General features: G+C 32.2%; 1 pseudogene; it reads right to left on the reverse strand.

Annotated features, from left to right (window-relative positions):
- Positions 1 to 551: 551 nt before the first annotated feature.
- Positions 552 to 2,828, reverse strand: LOC120130149 (annotated as a pseudogene).
- Between the last annotated feature and the right edge of the window lie 22,124 nt (positions 2,829 to 24,952).

The following is a 24,952-nucleotide window of genomic DNA, read 5'->3' on the forward strand; positions in this document are numbered from 1 at the left end:
ATGGTCTCACCAAAGGAAAACATGCACAACCAAACACCCTTAACATTGAGCAATCAGGAGGTTGTTGATGCAAGACCTCAAATGGTGACTTTCCATGTAACACTCCTGTAGGCAATCAGTTTATAAGATACACTGCTGAGGTGAATGCATAACTCCATAACTTCAAGGGAAAGGAAGCTTGAGACAACAATGCCAAACCCAATTCAACCACATGGTGATGCTTTCATTCAGCTTTGCCATTTTGCTCAGATGTGCTTGGACAAGAGAGTCGATGTTGAACTCCATTGGTCAGAAACCTTCCTTTTAGGGCCTGATACTCTCTACCACCGTCACTTTGTAGTATTTTAATATTGACCCCAAACTGAACCTCGATAAGTTAGTAAAAGTTAAGAAAACATTCCATAACTTCCGATTTTCTGTTAATCAAGTAAAGTCATGTAAATGTGCTGTACACATCAATAAAGGACACATAATAGCCAAATCCATCACTAGAAACAATTGGTGCTGGTCCCCATACATCAGAAACAACTAATTGGAAAGGGGCAGTGTACTCAGTAGAAAAGATCACCATATTGTGAGAAGTTTTCCTTCAAAACATCAACATGTGCAAAATCAGATGGTAATGGTGAAATAACTCTAAAAGCAGTAGGCATGTTGTCCAATTTGTATTTACTCATCGGGAATGGATGCGCTACTGGTGCTAAGAGACAAGGTTGCTGCTTTGGTTTAGGACTGTGGGAAAGAAAATTCTCCGTTGACATGTCCTTATCCATCATGCCCATTGAGCATGGTGTTGCAACAGAAGCATCACGTTCAGAGGATCTTCGAGTTGAAGCTTCGGCAAGATCAGCCGCAATGCCTACCTTTTGCCTCTTGGCAGCTTGGTTTGTATCACCTTTTACCCCACCGGATTGTTTCTCAAGTTTATCCAACTGGTGCCGAAAGTCATTCCTCTTCTGTTCCAGCATTTCCTGCTTCTTGCGTAGTTCCTCTTTCATCTTCTCCAAAGTCTCCAATTTTTTCCATGGCGAAGTTGGAAACATGGGACCATTCATGCTATGAGGCTTGGGGGAATTCAGAGAAGGTGCATCAATACCGTGGATAACATTGCTTTTCTGAAGAACAGGTAGAAGATTATCTATTCCTCTATTAGCAACTGGATGAGCCGGAATAACAGAAGTTGTTAGACCACGTGGAGTTATCGATGCACCACTTCCACTGTTAATTCGACCATGAAGAATGTTATCTCGATTGGCCCACCACAGCTTAATAAAACGGTTACCCATTACAGCATCAGGTGCCTTTAGAGCAGCTTCTGCCGCCTTTATCCTTGAAAACTGTACAAAGGCACGTTCTCTATTTGATGGAATATGAATGTAAATAACCGTTCCAAACTTAAGAAAATGAGAAAGAAGAGCCTCTCTTTTGTTTCTTTTATGGGGAACCCCATTGACAAACAGTGTACACCGTGCCTTTGTAGTTGGTTTTCTGCTCTTAAGCAAACAATCAGTCTGTGATTTCATTGATTAATCCATAAATTTGGAGGCATGATCCACACTGCCGAACTGTTTCACCTTACTGGAAGTACCCTGAGAGCTAGGATATGCTTGTTCTTTCTTGGTTCCAAGGATGTGAGATAAATTTTGTCTTTTGTATTTATTCTAGTTCTTGATCTACCAGTTCTACCCATTATGGCTTCACGTAAACTGCCACGATGATAATCAGAGATATCCTCATTTAGCAAGGATTCAGTTCCATTAATCTCAAGTGAATGTAGTCCTGAGAGTGCAGCTGATGCTTCCAGATCATTGTTATTCCACAAGGGTTGATCAGGATCATACAAATCAGCACCACTTACACTGGTAGAACCAGTACCATTCATACCTAAAGCATCCTCAGTTGTTCCAGGCTTGGAATTTTTTACTATATAGACCTTTTCTGTTCATGAAAGTTGTTGGAGAAACACCTGCAAGTAGTGCTCCACGTCCACCAGGTGTTTGCAATAATTTTGCAGTTGGAACTGCAACAGAAATGTTAAACTATGATAGACTCATAACATCTTCGACAATGATACGATTGACCCCATGCTCCATTGGGCACATATCTCCTCTTAGACAAAATCCACGCTCCTCAAAGTCTTTACAACGTTAAAGAGGAATGCCTCTATTCAGTGAAGAATTTGTAGGTGGCCTGAGAACCCCTTGTAAAGCAAGAGGATGGAATGCATCTAGGCTACCATTTGGTATTCCCGACATAAGCCCAAAGACACTCCATGATGGGCTTTGTGCACTTTAAACGTTTGGCAATCCCCTTCCTGCGAAGAAACTTGGAGCAACAGAACTTGGGAGAACCATTTGAGAAGCCATATCAACCAAGTTGAACCTAGAGTCATGTTGATTCCAGGAAGAGTTATCCCTTCCTCTTCCCCTACCGGGACCAGAATCTCCACTAAATGTTTGGTTTGACCTAATTCTATGGTTTTGATCCAAATTTCCTCGGGGAATCGATGCAAATCTTGGGTCTCTTCTATCAAACTTAGATGTAAAGTCATTTTCTGGCGGCAAACCATTACAATTTTTCCAGGCTTCACCTGCTTGAGATTCATTTTCTCTGACAGGATGCCCATGTTCAAAAGGTTTCTTGTGCTTTCTGTATGGTCTAGTAAATAGTGGATCCATAGAATCTCTCTCTAATGATTGAGAGCGCCTATCCCGCCTGCGATGCTAATGGTTGCGATCATCCTCATCACTGACCTCTTTCTCCTCTGGATCACTAAAGCAATCAAGAGAACTACCAGCAAGTGGTGGTGAAGAAACTTTCAGTTCCATTGGATCAATAAACATGTTTCTTTTACAGCATGCAGAGCTCTAAATGCTAACCAGATGCAACAATCAAACAACTTAAGAAGCAATTTGAAGAGAAACATAATATTCTAGAGGCCCGGTAGGAGGGTGTCTTCGGAGCAATCTTTTGATTCCAGATTGAATCCAACCACTGACGGGGTACTGAGAGAAGATAATTTGGGGGGCGACAGAGGGGATCTCGGCAAGAGGAGGGCAGGATTGTACTAAAGTTATAATTAAGGGGTAGAGGGTTTATGAGTGTTTTTGGAGGGGTTGACGAAGGTGTGAGAGAAGAAGGTAGAAATGACAAAATATACATATATATATATATATATATATATATTTACGTTCAATAAACGAAGGAATTCGATAAGCGAGTAAATAAAATTATCTTTGAGGACGAAATTAAGAAAGCAACAGTGAATCAACGCAAAATTAAAGTAACATGAATTTGCATAATATTTTTATTCGTAAAAGACAGAAGTATATTGATACTAATTGAGATTCTTGAGAACAATCATAACGCAAAATTGAAAACAAACACAATTGAAATCAACATGAGAAATCAAATCATAATATATAGCAATCAAATGTTTATATAATAATTCAACACTGCTGCAATCACGCGAAATCAACATTACGAATTGGAGATAAAATCGAATTCAATGTTTAATTCAAAATTTGTGTGATATTAAAAAATGACGATAATATTAACAATATTTTATAAACTATATAGGATCATAATTTACAAGAACTATACTAAAAATTATATGAGAATTTTAATACGGTGACACCACTTATTATAACTAAATCATAATAAATATGGAATTAACCAGGATCTGATCATGTAAAATCGTCAAGAATAAAATAAATACTACATGTAGAAGCATACCTGAATTAATTGATAGGTTGAAATCCTTGAATCTTTCTTTGGTTGTGATCTTCCAAGAAGATAGAGTTCACTTAAGTATAAACTCTCTGACAGGATAAGAGTAAATACGAGATTGTCTATTTCTTGGGGACCATAACCACTTTATATAGCTGATTTAAGAATCATTTATTGTCTATATTTATAACTCTACCCCTCATCAAATTATAAATACAACTTTAATAGTATCTACACTTTTATTTCCATGACACTTCTAATACCTTATGACTTTATAACATAATTGGTCACTTAATTTATGTCATATTTTATGATAACAATATACATTATAAATATGAGTTCATAATTATGTATTTTAATGCAACACATATGTAATTGTTGGAGAGTCAAATAGTGGATATGTGAGCATGATAATTATACGATGTTCTATATCTCCATGAATCTAGGAACTTTTTCTTGCATTGTATTAGTTGGTCTACGTATCGAAACTGATAACATTCAAAATTATGTAGGATTATGCACAAAAGTTTTTTTTTTGGCTCTCTTTAGCTCCATGTTGGTGCACTTTTCTTTCTTCACAACTTGAGAGGATTGTTCAAAAATAGGAGCTTAGAGATTTTTTTATTGACATGAAAAGAAAGTTGGGAAGATGACAGCTTTAGGATCATATAAAAATGGACTGTAAAACCCTCAACTAAATAAAAAGTATATTTTTATAATTAATAAAGGTTTAATATAAAAATAAGTTTCTAAATTATACTTTTTTCTTACTTTAAACGCCTAATTTATTTTTCCAAATGAAGTGCCTAAAGTTTCATTATGTTACCGTTTTAAGGTATAATTGTTAACGTACATGAAAAAAAACTATCATATAAGTTGTCACACCCCAATTTTGGATATAGGATGAGAGACAATTTATATATGATAAAGTAATATTTGGACTTCAATGGATCAAATTGGAAGAAATTAAGTTACAAAGGGGTTTAATTGAAGTAATTGTGAAGTTTGAGCGATAATTTAAAAGATTTTATGATTTCAAGAACTTGATTGTCATAATTTGGAAGTTAAAGGGCCTAATTAAAAGGAAATTAAAATTATTAGTGATCAAATTGTACTTATTAAAAGCAATGTATCCAATTCATGAAAGATATGGACAAAAATGAATGTGGAGCAAAGTTTAGGGACAGACTCGTGAAATTTGGAGTGTGCAAGGTCACACGTTATAATTAACCCAAACCAAGTGATATAGATATAACTTCTTCATAACCCTAAAGTAGATTGAACAATCATTTTCTCAAATATGTCATGGTTGCTTCATCATATTCTTTGTTAGCTCCCTCACTTTGAATCTTTGTGATTTCGATGTCAAAAGGATCTCACAATTACCCCTGTTGAAAGTTGTCATTGGTTGCATGATTTTCATAACCACCTTTAATATTTTTATGAAAACAAAAGTTTTGTCACTGTCACAAGTTAGATAATTTGTGTTGTCTTTTGTTAACTATTATAATTTGAATAAATATAACTTTATGAAGAATGTATGTGACTATTCATCATAAATGAATATACCTATTCATGATGAACAAATATGACTACATAGGATGAAAGGGTGTAATGAATAGTTACAACTATTCCAATAGTCACTTACATCTCTATAAAAAGAATGGTAAGTTATGAAGCAAAACATTTGAATTCCAAAGTTATTTCATATATTATCTTCTTCCTCTGTATAATATTGTGTTCATATACTTTCATATCCCAATAAAGTGGTATCAGAGGTTAGTTCGATAGTAAGTAAAGATGACAAACAATAGTATGTTTTCATTTCAATGTTCTCATCTTACAAACGAAAATTATAAAGTTAAGGTCTCCATATGAAGGCTCCACTCGGGGCACAAGATATTTGGGAGATCACTCATAATGGTTATGAATCTCCCCAAGGATAGGTGTCGTTATCACAATAAGAAAACAAGGCTTTAAAGAAGAAAATGAAAAAGGATTAACAAACTCTCACTCTAATCCACCAATGTCTGGATGATTGAATGTTGTAAAAGTGGCAAATGACAACACCACAAAGGAAGCATGAGATATTTTACAAAATTAACTCTAAGTTGACAAAGTGAAGATGGTTCGACTACAAGCATTATGATGTGAGTTTGAAACCTTGAAGATGAAGGAATTCGAGTCAATTTCATATTATTACTAGAGGGTGGTGGTTATTGTTAACCAAATAAAGAGATATGAAGAAACTTTAGATAATGTCTATGTGATTGAAAAATTTCTTCGTTCTTTGAATCTAGAGTTTTATTATGAGATTTGTGTCATTGGGTTAAAAGATTTAGACTCTATGACTATTGAACAATTAAGGGTTACTTACAAGCCTAAGAATACAATTCAATAGGAGACAAGATGAGTCTATTAAATAAGCCCTCCAAGCCAAGGTGTCTTTGAAAAACAAACGAGAAGAAAATAATAAAAAGGATTGAAGATATGGACGAGGTTGAGGTTTTGGCTAACAAGGATGTGGTAGAAGAGATCATGAATATTGTACAAATAATGATGTAAGTTCATTATCAAGAAACTGGGAAGATCAAGGGGAATATAAATATTTAATTATCAAAGATCGAATGAAATGAGGTATGACAAGTCAAATGTTGAATGTTACAATTATTAGAAATTTGGTCATTTTTTTGGAATGCCAAAATGAAAGTAGAAATAAAGTGAAGGACAATCTCATTGAAGATCAATAAGATATTGAGGAACCAACCTTGTTGCTAGCATTCAAGAAAGAAGATAATAATGATGCTAGAACTTGGTACCTTGAAAATGGAGCAAGGAATCACATATGTGGATATAAAAGGGCCTTTGTGAAACTTGATGAGAAATTTAAAGGAAATGTTTCATTTGGAGACTATTGAAAAGTTTAAATTCAAGGGAAATGAATAATTTTGATTCTCTAAAGGATGACATCAATAGCCTTATTTCTGATATTCATTATGTGCCCAAGATAAAGAGTATTATTTTGAGTTTGGGATAACTCCTTAAAAAAGGTTATAAAGTTCACATGAAAGATTATTATCTTTGGATAAAAGATCAATATGCCAATTTGGTTGTTAAAGTATCAATGTCAAAGAATAGAATATTCTTGTTGAATCTAAAGATGATTGATGCAAAGTGGTTGAAGGTTAATATGGAATATGATGCTTGGTATTAACACAATAAATTTTGTCACTTGAATTTTGGAGCCCTCAAAATGCTCAAAGAAAAAGAATATGATGGTAAATGGAATTTTTAGCATTAGTCACCCTATCCAATTGGGTGAGGCATGTCTCCTGGGTAAGCATGCAAGAACTAGTTTTTCAAAAGAAGTAACATCAAGAGTAATCAAGCCTCTTCAACTCGTTCATACCAAAGTATGTGGATCAATCACTCTGTCATCGGTCGGTAGAAGTAGATACTTCTTGCTCTTCATTGATGATTACAATAGAAAGACTTAGGTTTACTCCTTGAAGCATAAATATGAGAACTTTAGTGCTTTTAAAAATTATAAAGCCCTTATTGAAAAGGAAAATTGTTATGAGATAAAATCTTTAAGGTTTGACGGAGGAGGTGAATATACTTTTAATAAATTCAATTATTCTTGTAAAGCACTTGAAATTCATCATCCTTTGACGATGCATATATCACCAAAACAAAATGGCATAGCAAAACAAAAAAAATAGAACCATTCTTAATATGGCCAAGAGTATGATGAAGGCGAAAAACATGCCTAAAGATTTTGGGTTGAAGTTATTTCATGTGCATTTATATATCCAATCGCTCGCCAAAAAAGAAAGTGGATAATGTAACTCCTCAAGAAGCTTGGAGCAAAAGAAAACCAAGTGTAAATACTTTCGAGTGTTTGGAAGCATTGCATATGCACATGTACCCTACTAAGGTAGATCAAAACTTGACTATCAAAGTTCTAAATATATTTTTATTAGCTATGACTAAAACTAAAAATGATATAATTTATACAATCCAAATAATGAAAGAATTCTTATAAGTCGTGATGTTGAGTTAGATGAAAATGCAAGTTGGAAGGGAGACACAAGAAGCCAATGATTTCTTTTCATATTTTGAAGAAGAAAAAGATATGATTCCTCCATAAGATGTGAACCCTCTATAGGACGTAACTCTTCTAACTTTACCTGAATTGATACATGAAGTAACTTATAGAGAAAAATCGAGTTTCGCAAAAAGCTCAAGTGAAAGACCATAGAAATTCAAAAGTGTTAAAGATATGTATCACTCCACTAAAGATATTAATGACATGTCTTCCTAATGGTAGATACTGAGCCACTTAACTTCGAGGATGTTGTGAAAAACAAAAAAATATAGACTAGCAATGGATGAAAAAATAAAATCCATTGAGAAGAACAACACTTTGAAGTTATTGAAACTTCCAAAAGGTCATAAAACTATTGAGGAGGATTTAAAAAAAAAAGAATGCAAGTGGAGAAGTGGAGAGATACAAATCAAGACTAGTTGTTAAAGGCTGCAAGCAAAAGCATGAGATCGATTTTGATGAAGTTTTATGCTAGTTGCTCGAATTGAAACTATTCGATTGATTATTTTCTTGGCGATTAAAAAGAAGTGAAAAATCCATCAACTTGATGTGAAATAATCATTTATTAATAGTTTATTATAAAAGAAAGTTTACATTGAGCAACCCATTGGATAAAAAGTCAAAGGGCAAGAAGATAAAAGTCTTAAGCTGAAAATGGTATTATATGGTTGAAATAAGCACCTCGTACATGGTACATCTACATTGAAAAGTATTTTTAAGATAATGGTTTTGATCATTGCCTTCATATGAACATGCACTCTATATTAAACTAAAAGATGGTTGAGATATATTGATTGTTTATTTTAACGTGGATGATTTGGTATGTACAAGTAACAATCTCAAGTTAATTGAAGAATTCAAGAAGCATATATCACTTCTTTTGAGATGACTGATGTGGGCCTAATGTCTTATTATTTGGGCCTAAAAGTAGAACAATCAAAGGATGACATATTCATATCATAAAAGTGTTATGCAAAATAAGTACTGGATAAATTCAAATTGATTGATTGTACACCTGTTGATACCTCAATAAAGTACTGAGTAAAATTATCAAAGTTCAATGATGGAATAAAGGAATATCCAAATCTTTTCAAAAGTTTTGTGGGAAGTTTGAGGTACTTGAATTGTACAAGACCTGGTATCTTATTTATAGTTACTGTAGTGAGTCACTACATGTAAGCTCCTACATCAACTTACACGAAAGTTGCAAAAATGATGCTACACTATCTAAACGATAATATTGATTTTAGACTATTTTACACATATTCTTATGGAATTCTGTGATGCTGATTTTTTCGGAGATATTGATGATAGAAAAAGCACCTTCGTATTTGTGTTTTTCTAAGGAGATCGTTACATCTCTTGGAGTTAAAAACAATAACCCACCGTGCCTATTTCCACATTTGAGGCTAAATATATGGCAACAGCTACTTGTACATGTCATGCCATTTGGATTAAAATATTAGTGAAAAAACTTCACTTGTCGTAAGAAAGATCGACTAAAATTTGCATTAACAACAAGTCTGTACAAGCACTTGTAAAGAATCTGATATTCCACGATCAAAGCAAACATATTGACACTAGATATAATATTATTAGAGAATATATTGCTAATGTACTACCAAAAATATCAGGTTAGTGACTTTATTGGAAAGATTTAAAAATTGAGGATTTATTTGAATAAATTATAAAAGATAAGAAATGATTGGGAATAGTGTTTAAGATTAATTAGTAATAATGGGTGAATAAATAGGGCATTTTGGATTAAGGGGAAATGAATTTTAAATGTTATTTTCCTTATTAGGGATTTAAGAGGGGAAAAGGGAAAATTAAAGCCAACCAAGTTATTTCTTATTCTTTTTCCCCGTGTAAGGGCTCTCCTCCATAGCCAAAGGTATGGCTTCATTTTGCTAGCTTTTCCTTTCATTTTTGGTTGGTTCTTGAAATATTGAGTATTATAAAGGCTTAAGGAAGGGTTAAATAAGATTAAAAATAAAATATGAATGTATTATTTGAGATTGAAGAAAATGAGTTTTTGAATGAGATGTTGGAATATGAGTTTTTATTGATGTTTATTAGTATATTTGACTTCTCAAAGAAGTAATTAAGAGAATAGAATGCCTTCGAGTAAAAGATTAATTGTTTAATTGTGTATTTGGCAGAAATGTGTCAATATTGCAAGTTAGATGAAAGGCTAAATTCCTTTGAGTAAAAGATTAATTGTCTAGTTGTGCATTTGGCAGAAAGGTGCCAATATTGCAAGTTAGATGAAAGGCTAAATTCCTTTGAGTAAAAGATTAATTGCCTAGATGTGCATTTGGCAGAAAGGTGCCAATATTGAAAGTTAGATGAAAGGTTAAATGCCTAACTGTGCATTTGACAGAAAGGTGCAATAATACAAGTTAGATGAAAGGTTAAATGCTTTTGGGATGAAAGACTAAATGCCTAGCTGTGCATTTGGCAGAAAGGTGCTAATAATGTAAGTTTGATGAAAGGTTAAATGCCTTTGGGATGAAAGAATAAATACCTAACTGTGTGTTTTGGTAGAAATGTACCATTAAAGATAGAGAGAGGTGCCTAACAATGCATTTCTGGCAGAAAGGTACCACTAATGCAAGTTAGATGAAGAACAATGCATAATTATCATGAAAGGATGCACAAATAAAAATGTATATCAGTGCATAATTGACATGAAATGATACCAAAAATGAAATTGCATAATTGTGTATTAACTGTATATAAGGTGCCGCTCATGATAAGTATAAAAGATAAATGACTATTTGGCACTTTGGTGCAATACATGTACATTACTTTCTCATTTAATGTACATAGAGAAAATAAAGAAAATTTGGGAAAATTTATAGAAGAATAGGTATGATGGGCCTACTAAGAATAATTTTGATGATTGTATGAAAGAAATTTGGTTTAACTTAGAAGGATTTATCTGACCCTTATGGAGTATGCGATTTAATTCATCTTTAAATAGTCATGAGATACTTATGTATAAATTTTAGATTCTTTACAATATTATGTTTCACTAACTAAATATTTAACGTGAGTTGATTTTACGCATAGCTAAAAGCAAGGACTAACCAAGTACGGGGTGAAGTATCAGCTATTATCAATCTAAGGTTGACTCTTATCAATAGCAGTAGGACAATCATGTTTATTTTGAAAATTTTATGACATGTAATCGAATCTAAGAAAAATGTTTTGAAATGTATTAAAGATATAACTTTGGTAATATATTTCAACGACTACTTTATTGTTGTACTAAAATGTTTTGGTTTTAAATTTCGAAACAAAATTTTATGGGTTTTACAAATGGGTGAATGTTTTTAAAAGTCATGTGACACCTATGACTTGTGTACGGAAAAGTATACTTGAAATGGGTTTTACATTTATTGGTATCATAGCTACAAGTTTAGCCAATTCTCAGCTAAAACCGAGTTTAAATTGAATTGAGAAAAAGGATTACATGCCATTGAGATTATCAATTTATTGATATGGTGTCAATTAGAGTGTGATTGATGACACTCCTTATTAACTTGGGTGTTATGATTATATTTGTCCAACTAGATGTTGGAAACTAAGAACAAAGGTAAGAAAGTAGATATTATTGAAAAGAAGGTCGAGATCAAAATCGACACAAGAGAAGTTGAATTGGATGAGGATCCATAGGAGGTTTTTGAATTTAGTGATAATTCAGAGGTTTCTTCAAGTATGTTTAAATAATTGAAAAATATTTAAGTGAAGCATTAAATTGTTTAAAGTAATGTTAATTTGAATAATAAGAAATGAAAAAGTGGTAAATTCATTGACCACTAAAACTTATAGAAAGATGAGTTAGTAGTGGATCAACTGATTATGAGTTTATTTAAGAATAAATGTTAAGTTTTTTGGATCTAATAGAGTTACCTTTCGAAGGAAAATTGTGAAAATGGATTTTCTACTCATTTCATACTTCAGTGAATTATTATTCAAAATTGATATTAATTCTCGAGAACTTGGAAAAGTGTCAAGTTCGTAATAATATGAAAAAGAGTAAAATTTGGTTACTAGTGTAATTTTAGCATTAACTGCTATGAGGTTATTGCTACAAAGTTTTCAAGTCTTCTTATTAAATGATTTGGATAATTAGACTTTCATTATTGAGATAGAAAATATTGCTCAAGAATATTTTAAATGGATCCGGAAAAGTTACACGAATTATCTCAAGAAGGAAATGAAAGATTTTAAAATAAAAGTATTATATTCAACTTAATCTCGAGTGAGATGATAGCGGTAAACCCTGGTGGGTCATGGTACAAGTGTGAGTTGGACAGGTAGTAAACATTTAATAAAGATTCTAGGGCTATGTTCTTGGTGAATCTGATGGAATTATCATTTGATGAGTTAAGATCATATTGGGTATAGGTTGTTTGTCTTCAGAGATGATTAGTTCAGAAAGATGTAGAGAGTATGGAAATTATAGTTTTTGGAGAGAAAGTAAAATCATTGCTCAAGGTGACATTGATAATGATTGTGAAGAAAATGATGTCAAAAAGATATATATAGCTTTTTTGGCTAATGTGATAGATACTCAAATAAATAAAGTAGAATTATCTTATAATTTCACAAAAATTGGGAAACTATAGATGTTCTTTCAGATAAATTTATTGGGTTACCTCCAGATCGAGAGGTAGAATTCAAAGTTGATGTTTATTAAGGAATTGAACATGTTTCTCTGATTTCGTATCAAATGACTTAAATGAGCCAAGAGAATTAGGGCCTCAATTATAAGAGTTAATTGATCAAAATTTTATCAGCCCGAGTATTTCATCTTGGGAAGTATTTGTATTTTTAGCAAAAAGAAATAAATCTATGTGGTTATGCATAGATTTTGACAATTAAATAAGACTCTTCAAAAGAAGAACTTGTATGTCAAACCATCCCAATGTGAAATTCTGGTTAGCAAAGATGGCTTCTTTTGGTCAGGTTGTTTTGTCATAAAGTATGAGAGTAGATCCTAAGAGAAACTCATGTTGTAGTAAATTGGAAACTCTCAAAGAATGATCTTGAAGTTCATATTTCTTTAGGGGCTTGTTGGTTACTATCGAAGAACGAAGAAGGGTCAAGAGAGTTTTGAATTGCTAAATAGGATTTTAATAGAGACACCAGTGTTTATACAACTTGAGTTGGGTAAGGATTATGTGGTTTTTACTAATGCATATCCCAACGTCTTAGGAAGTGTGCTTATGTAAAAAGGTTTCCTCGATTAAGTTAAACACTCACAAGGGGAATTATCCTATGCATGATTTAGAGTCGGCAACAGGTGAGTTTGCCTTAAAAGATTTGACACCATTATCTGGATGGTGAGCGGTGCTATAGTTGTCCTAATTAAAAAAGCCTAAAGTACTTATGGAAATAAAGAGATTTGAAACTTATACATAAAAGATGGTCATAACCTTTAAAGGATTATGGAATGATCGTTGATTATCTTCCATGAAAGGCTAATGTTGTTGCAGAGATACTTGTTCAGAAACATTTTACAGTCTTGAGAGCTATGGATGTGCGATTAGTATTGAATGAAAATGGCACTATGGGCTGAATTAAAGATGAAGCAGATGTTTTTATTAGATCTGATAAGAGAATTACAAAGAAAAGATGAAAATTTCTTGATAAGAATTTTATAAGTAGAAAATGAAGAGATTAAGGACTTTTGAGGTTAGGTTTGACAGATGTTTGTATTATCATGGGAAACTTTATATTACTGATGATTAAGAATTTATAAGATATTCTTTCTGAGGCATTAAGTCCATTGACTATGCATTCAGGTGGAAACAAGAGGTGCTAAGATTTCAAAAGTTGGTTGGTGGCCTGGTTTGAAAGCCATTACGAAAATTTTAGCAAAATGTCTGACGTACTATTAGAGGAAAAGTTGAACATCAAGATGGTTGTATAGAAAGCTTTATATTGGAGAAATGGGGTCAACGACATTAAATTGGGTTGAGTCAAAAGATTGAAATCTAGTTGGACCTGAATTAATGAAAGAAATGGAATATAAAATGAAAGTTACTCAAGATAATTTTTATGATAGATTTCGATTGACAAAAGTATTATGATGATCTAAAGAGAAAAGAGATTGAATAGCAAGAAAGTGATAAAAACAATTTCTGAAAATATCGCCTTGGAAGAAAGTATTGCGGTTTGGACTGAGTCTGAGAATTTTTTAACCTTTTGAGATTTTATAAGTTAGATTTTGCCTCTCGAAATGGACAAAACCTATAATGTTTCCATGTGATGTTGTTTATTAATTACCAATCAGATTAATTGCATGTTCTTACATTGAGGAAAATAGAGATTCGATCATATTTGAATTTTGAAAATGAACCAATAAGGATCTAGACTCGAAAAATCAATGAATCAAGTACCAAAACGATTTCTCTAGTTAAAATGTTATGGTAAAAGCATAAAGCCTTTAAATTCGAGGATGAATTTTCTTAAGGGGGAGAATTGTAATACCCCAAATACCAGGTCAATGACCTTATTGGAAAGATTTAAAAATTGTGGATTTATTTGAATAAATGATAAAAGATAAGAAATGACTAGGAATAGTGTTTAAGACTAATTAATAACAATGGGTGACTAAAGAGGGCATTTTGGTCATTTAAGGGTAAATGAATTTTAAAATTTATTTTCCCTATTAGGATTTAAGAGGGGAAAGGGGAAAATTTAAAGCCAACCAAGTTATTTATTCTTTTTCTTCCCCGTGTAAGGGCTCTACTCCATAGCCAAAGGTAAAGCTTCATTTAGCTAGCTTTTCCTTTCGTTTTGGTTGGTTCTTGAAACATTGAGTATTATAGAGGCTTAAGGAAGGATTAAATAAGATTAAAACTAAGAGGTGGATGGATTATTTGAGATTGAAGAAAATGGGTTTTTGAATGATATGCTGGAATATGAGTTTTTATTGATGTTTATTAATATATTTGACTTGTCAAAGAAGTAATTAAGTGATTAGAATGCCTTTGAGTAAAAGATTAATTGCCTAGCTGTGCATTTGGTAGAAATGTGCCAATATTGCAAGTTAGATGAAAGGCTAAATGCCTTTGAGTAAAAGATTAATTGCCTAGCTGTGTATTTAGCAGAAAGGTGACAATATTGCAAGTTAGATGAAAGGCTAAATGCCTTTGAGTAAAAGATTAAATATATAACTGCGTATTTGTCAGAAAGGTTCCAATAATAAAGTTAGATGAAAGGTTAAATGACATTGGGATAAAAGACTAAATGCCTAAATGTGCATTTGGGAGAAAGGTGTCAATAATGCAAGTTTGATGAATGGTTAAATTCCTTTGGGGTGAAAGGCTAAAAACCTGACTGTGTTTTTTGGCAGAAATGTGCAATTAATGCAAGAGAAAGATGTATAACGGTGCATTTCTGGCAGAAAGGTGCCACTAATGCAAGTTAGATGAAGAACAATGCATAATTGGCATGAAAGGATGCCACAAATGAAAATGTATATCATTGCATAATTGACATGAAAGGATGCCAAAAATGAAATTACATAACTGTGTATTAACAGTATATAAGGTGTCGCTCATGATAAGTATAAATGATAAAGGACCATTTGGCACTTTGGTGCAATACTTGTACATTACTTTCTCATTTAATGTACATAGGGAAAATAAAGAAAAATTGGTAAAATTTACAAAAGTATAGGTATGATGGGCCTATTAAGAATAATTTTGATGATTGTATGAAAGAAATCTAGTGTAACTAAGAAGGATTTATCTGATCATTATGGGGTATGCGATTTAATTCATCTTTAAATAGTCATGAGATACTTATCTATAAATTTTAGATTCTTTGCAATATTATATCTCACTAAGTAAATATTTAAGGTGTGTTGATTTCACGCGTAGGTAAAAGCAAGGACTAATCGGGTACGGGGTACAGTAGCAACTATCATCAATCTAAGGTTGACTCTTATCACTAAGAGTAGGACAATCATGTTTATTTTGAAAATTTGCTGTCATGTAATCGAAACTAAAAAAAATGTTTTGTAATGTATTAAAGTTATATCTTGGTTATTATGTTTCAATGATTGTTTTATTGTTGTACTAAAATGTTTTGGTTTTAAATTTCGAAACAAAATTTTATGGGTTTTACAAATGGGTGAATGTTTTTAAAAGTTATGTGGCACCTATGACTTATGTAAAGAAAAGTATATTGGAAATGGGTATTACAGCGAAGAAGTAAGTGGAGCTCAAGTTTGTAAAGACTTGTATCAAGTTGCAGACTTTTATCAAACCTCTCAAGTTTGAAGATTTTTCGAGTGATGCGTAAAAATCTTGGCATGATGAAGAAATATTCAAATTAAGGGGAGTGTTGAATATTATTATTTGAATAAATATGAATATTATGATGAATATACCTATTCATGATTAATAGATATGATTATGTAAAATGAAAGGGTATAATGAATAGTTGTAACCATTCCAATAATCAGTTATGTCCCTATATAAAGGATGGTAAGTGATGAAGCAAAGCAATTAAATTCCAAAATTATTTAATATATTTTCTTCTTCCTCTTTATAATATTGTGTTAGTATACTTCCATATCCAAACACCTTTTTCTTCACCATTTCCTTGTTTTCCATTTTTTATTGTTTGATTCTTCTCCTTGTTTCAAGACTAATGGAACCAACATTGCAATCACTTTTCTCATCTATGTTTCACTTCGCACCACCGATGATGATTCCAAAAAATCCCTAGCCCTTGTTGGAATATAATAAAACCCTATTTGGTTTGGGCTTTATCCTAGCATAGTACTCGAAACCCAGTCTACCTGTAGCCCACTGTAGCCTGCCTAAACCCAACATAATTAAGCTTGAAAATTAAAGGTTTTTTCTACTTCTTTAAAGCCAATGTGAGGGGGAATTCTTCCTTTCTTTAGTCAAGTATCTATTGAGCCAAAGAGACACTTAAAATTGGATTCTTCTAGAGAGTTGGTTTCAATAGACATTCCTAGATTCATTTTTATCGTAGAAAGAGGTCCAAACCGGTAACATTTTCTTAATTATGTAATACCCCAAAATATTGATTAGTGACTAAAATGAATAAATTGGAAGTTTGGTGACGAAAGTATAAATTTCAAAAAATTCAGGACCAAAATAGTAATTTTCCCAGGATATGTATTTGTATCTCATGAATGAATAGTTTAATTCCAAGAGTGAAGCTTGGTGTTACTTGGATTTTTGGTACATAATTTGTGGTAAAGGCTATAAAGTGTTAAAGTTTAAGAAAAATTCGAATAGTGGGATTGAATAAAAAATATGAGATTTTTTGTTAGATTTTAAAATGTGATGCATTTATGAGCATTAGATTTTAAGGGTGAAGTCGTCATTTTGTAATAAAATGAATTTTAAATTCATTTATGTTATAAGGTGACAAATGACTAATTATAAAGAAAGGAAAATTCAACAGAATTTTTATCATTTCTTAAGCTTGTCGTAAGTTACCAAGAAAGCTATGGTATATTTCAATTGGATTTTCAAGCTTTATGAATTGGATTTTGGAATTAAACATGAAATCTAAAGTTTTTTCATCTTTGAATTATCTTCATTTTGGTACCATTAATTAATTCATGATTTTGTTTGGTATATGCTATGGAAAATTGAGGTAAGAAATTTTAGGTTCATGGATTTAATTTAATTAAGGTTTGATTTTGAAGGAACAAATGATTATATAGTTTTTCATGCTTGAAACAAGATCAATTTCATGGAATACAAGGTTTGACCATGAAAAAGAAAATTAGGAAAAAAGTATTCAAGCTTGTTTTAATGTTTATCATCAAGGATTAATAGTTATTTATGTTTTAGAATATTGTCTCAAACAAAATTTTAAGTGTGAACACACCATGGTATATTCAATTATTAGGTTTTTTATTAGGGGTTTAGGGTTTTGATGAAATTGAAGTGTTCATATTGTTTTCAATCATCTAAGTTTCATTTTGATTGTAAAATTATTTAATTTGGAAATAAAATGTGAAAACCCGTAATTTGGTCCTTGAAACTCTATAAGAGAGAAAATAAGGTTTTAGTGAAATTTTGATATTCAATGGTTTTTAAGTATATGAAGTGTAATTAGTTTTTATGGAGCATTGAAAGAATTTTTATAAAATTCTTTATATTTGTACGCATAGTTAGAATATATTCTAACATGTGTCTTCAATTTTAGTTGCTTTAATTGATGTGTGTGTACCTTCCAATTTCAATCAAGGTGAAGTGATTAACAAAGGAAAGGATGAAAGATCGAATAAATCTTTTGGGAATATTCTGTTATGGTTGATGTTTAAAGTGTCGAGGCGTGTGCATGGTTATGGTGTATTTATGTTAAATGTAAACATTGTCTTGCGATGAGTTAATGACTGAGTTACTATGGTAAGAAGTGAATCTTGAATACTATGTGAATTTTTTATTCATGCATTTAGGTTACATTTTTATTTAGAAGATTAATAGAATTAGTGAATAAGCTAAAAATGCAAAATAATGAAATATGCCTAGATTTTATGATCTTGACTGTGGATTTCTAAAATCACCTAAAATTCTATAAAATGATTAAAATGTGATTCTTATACCATTGTATTTTTATGTAAATCAAGTTTCGTGTAAAATAAATGAAGACTAATTTCAAAGTGTATACTAGAATATATAACTTTTTTTATCTATGATAGGTTAGAAAACATGGCAGCAGATTCTACACAAAATAGATTATGTAAATTGAATTAAAATATTCACCATAAATTGTAAGTTGAACTAGAAAAATACTTTACATCATTAGATTCATATTCCAATCTAGTTTCTAGTGTAATAAACGAAAGAGAATTTCAATTGTATATTAATACATAAATATAATTCTTTAATGAAGTGCAAGCTGCCAGAATAGGAAAATGAGTGGTAAATCATGCATTTTATGTTACATTTATGTTATATGTTACTTTAAAGGCTTGGTATGAAGTAACTTTATTATATTCGAATGATAAATATGATATTTATCATATGATGGACATGTTATTTACATGTAAAAAGCGTAAGTGATCAATGGTATTTTCATTATATATTCTTGTTACGTATAAATAAAATATTTATTGTTCAATTTATATGAAATGTTTGATTTATTGTTATCTTTTGTAATTGAAGAACATGTGATAATTAATGAAAATACCCATTGTATGTATATTGAGAGTTCTTGGTATAGTTGTCATGTCATAAAGTACTAGGAACTGCATTGAGTACATAGTAGACTGATAAGGGTACTATTGTATTCTCAGGAATGTAATACATAATAGGCTGAAGATGGTACTATGATATTCCTGATTTCTGTAACATTGATACACTGTTGATGGTATCCTGTACATTGACTGGCACTAAAAGTGTATCTTACTGACTAACAATAAAAGTGCATCTTACTGTCTCGCATACCTTGCATTCTCATTTGTATACCTTGGGCTATATCATATATATTTATATGTATTATATATATATTATATTAGAAATATATTATATTTAGTATATATTATTATAGTATATTTATATGTATTATATGTATATATTATATTTATATTTTATATATTGGTATATGTATTATATAATAATATTATTATTTTATATATATTTATTTATTTAATCAGTTTGATTCGGTCCAGGTGCAAATTAGAGTCCAAAATCGGGAAACCCAACAAGCAAGCCCAAGCCCATCTATCGATCCCAAGAAGCCAATAGGTTAGGGTTCTGTATCAAGCTAAGGAGCGTCGCACAAATGAAGACTGTCAGATCAAGATGGAGATCAACGGCCATGATCATGAGAGAGCTAGGGTTTTTAAACCTTAAAATATCATCACATCACAGCCAATCCTAAGTCGTTGGATCTATAAACAATCCAACAGCCAAAATCAAATCCCATAATGCTCCAAAAGCTTAAGAGACACCAATAACATCGCTTGGGAATCATGTGACAGCAAGATTACCTGTCGGCCAAAAGTTTCAGCGCCTAAAATGCAAAAATTTTATCAACTCGGCACTGAACCATCTTGATATCTCCGGTCAAACACGAACCAAGAACAACCCAAAAAATCCAAGGCTATACCAAAGCAAACAATCCAAATGACATTAGTCGGACGGATTTCCAACAACAATCCCATCACTTTCAGGACCATAACTGCCAAATCTAAGGCTATAAGAGCCTCCGACAGAGCATCGAATAACAACACAGTAACCACGAAAAAACCCAAGCAAGATACAACAGCGGAAACCAAGTAAACCAACAAGAAACCCATCGTGAAACATACCAAGAAAAAACAAGGCAACATATAGCAAAAATCGAGAAACCGATAAACAAACATACAAAACCCAAGCCAAAACGAAACCATTCTATATATGATTGAAAAACCAAAAAAATCCATGCTCCAAGCCTCGGTTTTTTATAGGCAAAGAAAAGCACAACTGCAGGGAACTAAAGGTAAAGGCCATATCATTTTTTGTAGATCTATGTCGGCAGAATGGTTTTTAGGGCGTATGGGTTTAAGTTTCGGGTTAACGGGGACAAGCGGATTTTTTGGGGGAGTAAATTTAAATTTTCCAGCCACCAGAGGTGGTAGCCAGAGCGACGGTCGGGCGGCAGAAGGGGTCACCAGTGAGTGACCGACGCTAGGCTGGTTGGGAAGGTTGAGAGAATTGGGAGAGAGAGGGAGTGAATTTTTGTGAAATGAGATAAAATAATTTTTTTAAGTTTTAAGGGGTATTTATAGGAGGGACCATCTTGTAAATACCAAATTCTTAAATTATTTTGGTAGTCCTTATTATTTTGATGTGAAATTCATTTTGGTCACCTGTTGTCACTACTAGAAAAAAACCCTTTAATAACGCACATTGCGCTTCATCTATAGGTGTGGATGACACACATTTGCCTGTCGTTGAAGCCACCGACATGAATTTCAGATTACGTGCAACTGTGTCATGAATCTATGACGCGCATTTATGACACGCATTTAGGATGCATATTTATGACGCACATTTATGACGCTCATTGTGAGTCATTGAAGCCGCGTCATAAATTAAGACGACACACATTTGTGTGTCATAAATTTATGGCACGCATGTATGACTTACATTTAGCGTCATTGAAGCCCCCGTCATAAATCTGCTTGATATACATTTGTGTGTCATAAATTTATGACAAGCATGTATGACTTACATTGCGTGTCATTGAAGCACATGTCATTAAAAAAAATGACACACGTTCGTGTGTCGTGATTGTATTTCGTAAATTATATATATATATATATATATATATATATATATATATATTGACAAATAATCAAACTAAATCACATTTAATGCCTCAAAATACTAAACCTTTGGGATTCATATTATATATAATCAATTCATTTGCATACAATATATTCACATTAAGTTATCAAAATATTATATTAATCATATGTCGATACAAAATATCAAGGCATAATAAAGTTTGCCACATAAGATACCCATTCTTTGCGAATATCATCAATGTCATCATCTGAGTATTCGTCTTTCCCATCGCCAGCCTAAGTAAAAAATATGAAATAAGTATATAATTTATACTTATGTAAAATGAAGTATATAATTAACCATTAAAGAGTATTAAAATGACCAATTTGACATATGCATTCTTTAAAGCATAATAACATTATGCAAAGTCATCAAATCAATAGCATTATAAAATGTACACACTTTATTCACAACAATATCACCATGAATAATAACATTATGTAGTATATGATGCGAAAATCAACGATGTCTATGGTTTCAATGAAAAAATATATGGCATGAACAACTTCAGCAGTTTACTTGTACCCTTTTACGTCTAGAGTACTTGACAAAATCAAATTTCTCTTTTAAGTCTAGTACGTGTATCACATTATCCAATGCTTTCAAAACTACACTGAACATTTCAAATTGTTCCTTTACACATTGATTCATATATCGAAAACTATTCCCGATTGCCACATGCTGAAAACGTGTAATTAGATTCAAGAATTTACTCATTACTTACAATATGATCTATCAATAGAAGCAAATAACAATAAGTTTGCCATCAATGTAATCTTCCACTAAGTTAAATTCACAAGATTTTTAAGTTTATTTCAAATTATAAACGATAACCTCTATACAGAAACGTGAATCATCAAAATAAAAGAACATTCAAACTACAAGGTGATAACTAGAAGTCTGGAATAGCATCTAACTATGAGTTTTTCAGCAGAAATTAAAAGAGAATGACAATTCTTATTAATATGAATAGACAAATATGTTATCGTAGATGAATTTCTAATAATACCATCCTACTTCAAGTCCATATGATAGTTGTATGACTAATGTGTATGTATGATATTACAGATGTGTATCAGAAAAGTTTGCTTACATTCTTATTGACCATCACTTGAAGTCCGTTCTCGAATATCTCTTTAATAAACTTACAAACATAATATCCACACTCGGTACCTCCCGACTGACGGCGACACTACAAATAGTTGACAATAAACGATTAGTCAAAATGAAAGCTTCAATTTAAACAAGGAATGATCGTTCGAAGTCCTCACCAAAACATTGATCCAATTGACGCTAACCCTTTTGTTAGATCCACTTTGAGTAGTGTACAATTTCATTGCCCTATAAAAATTGATGAAATATATCAAAGAATATACTATAATGTTTCTATAATTTATGTCACTTACGCATCAATAACTTTCTTTAATTATGATGGACATTGGTGGGCCCTAAGGAATCAAGATAATAACAACTTGTTGCTTTCATATCTATCACCGCCAACACCCAATGTCTTCTATAAAAACAAAAAACCAAATTAAGTTACTAAAATATATTGATAATCAAATGAAAAAACAAACCCTAGATTATATGGCACTAGGACGATGTCATTGTCCTTTCTTAGAGACAATTGATCTGCAACTCTTTGAATTGCCTCATCGCTATTTTTTAATTTTTCCTTACGTCCTGATGGCGATATTGCAGATGGGCTCATAAAACAAATTCCATGATCTCTTTTTGGCCCATTCTTGATTTCCTTAAACAAGTACCTATATATTAACATTAAACAAGTACGATGATTAAATATATTGTGTTTTAATAAAATTAAAATTAAACACTTACATCATATAACAAGTAATCGCAGAACCGGTCATCTCATCCACAGTAAAAACCACTTCAAAATCTTCCCAAGTTATGTATGTGAAACTCTCGTACCCAAACATATCTTCCTCACATTCCACTTTCACGGACTCCATTTTTAAGTTGTATATCAACTATATGTGCAAACACTTTCAAAACACGGTTGCTTTCAACTCTTAGCCTTGTCCTCATTTGTGCTCTCGTCCTCCTCCTTTGCGGTGTTCCCTCCTCCTTTTCTTTCTAATTTTCCCTCTTCGGTGTCCCTTCTCCTTTCTCCTCTTCCTTTTTCCTTTGCGGTGTCCCTTCTCCTTTCCCCTCTTCCTTTTCTTTCTCTTTTTTCCTTCTTCGGTGTCCCTTCTTCTTTCTCCTCTTCCTTTTCAACAAGTTCTCTTTTTCGTTTTTTCCTTTATTACTTTCTACTTCATCTCCGTTCACACGTTTTTTCCCCATAACCGCCAACATTTTTTCCTACAAAAAAAAATTAAAGATATTATTTAAATTAGACCTATATAATTTATTTAAATAAATGAAAATATTACCAAATCAGGGCATCGAATGACTAGATGTCTAGGCCACTTCACTAGGAACCCCACTACATCTTTAACCTTGTAAATGAACTCCTCATCTAGTGGAGACGGTAGTAAAGCGTCTCCTTGCACACTCATTTCCATCATTACTTCAATGTTTTCACCTGTTATATAAAGTTAAAAGTAAGATCCAATATTCTAAAAAGTCAAAAAGAAAACTGATATTTTTTGTAATACCTGATAGATCATTGTGCTTCACTATAGTTTCTTTGGAAACTATATTGGAGGCAATATCAATAGCAAGATAACAGGAAGTATCCTACAAATATATATATTAGTTGTAGTCAAGACTTACATTTAATTCATACTATAATTTAATAAGACTTACAAGTAATTCCTTGGGTGGGTTGTCTTCAAAATATGCCTTGCCCCACCCTTGGCAACTTGCACCTTCAGAAGCATGATTCATCCCTTTTTGTAGTTTCTCTATTGCACCTTCAATTTGATTGAACTTTTTTTCAATCTTTTTCTTCTCATCATCTAAGTAGTTCTTCACGGTCTTGGGTAAGTAAAAGTGTAACACCCTCAACCCGTATCCGACCCGGATACAAGTCTGAGGTGTCACATTGACTTTTCAAACTTTTAACTTTTAACGAAAACCAATGAAATTTAAAACTTTTATTAAAATAACATTGTCATGTACACGAGTTAACTAAAACAAGACAAAACTAATCAGAGCATTTGTAACTAACACTTTTCTTACATGCCAACACACTACATACAACAAAATACCTACTGTGACTTTACTTCTGATCTGATCGCTGGGTGGAGATATGTTTATCTGCAAATTCCTATTGTTGATTCTCATGCTCTTTGAAACCTACGTGTAAAAATACTTACACGCTAAGCCATAGACTTAGTGAGGCATAATTACATAATAAATATTTACTAAAAATATAAACATACCGTCTACTATCCAAACACAATTATACTATTATACCATCATTTATTATACCACATATGAGACAATATAAATCATAATAATACCATATTAAGATACAATTATATACATCCTCGTTATGTCCTATTTAAGCCCATATACACTATTGAGAACCCAAGGTATACGAGTATTATGAGGTTGTGCACACATATGCTGTCACCACAGCTCAATGAATATTCCGAAGGACCTATCCAGAGGTCATAAAGATCCTCGGTAACTATTCAGATGTAATAAACATCCTCGGTAACTATCCAGAGGTCATAAAGATCCTCGGTAACTATCCAGAGGTCATAAAGATCCTCGGTAACTATCCAGAGGTCATAAAGATCCTCGGTAACTATCCAGAGGTCATAAAGATCCTCGGTAACTATCCAGAGGTCAT

Source organism: Hibiscus syriacus, unplaced genomic scaffold (assembly GCF_006381635.1).
Source record: "Hibiscus syriacus cultivar Baekdansim isolate YM2019G1 unplaced genomic scaffold, ASM638163v2 tig00110515_pilon, whole genome shotgun sequence".
Classification (NCBI taxonomy): Eukaryota; Viridiplantae; Streptophyta; class Magnoliopsida; order Malvales; family Malvaceae; genus Hibiscus; species Hibiscus syriacus.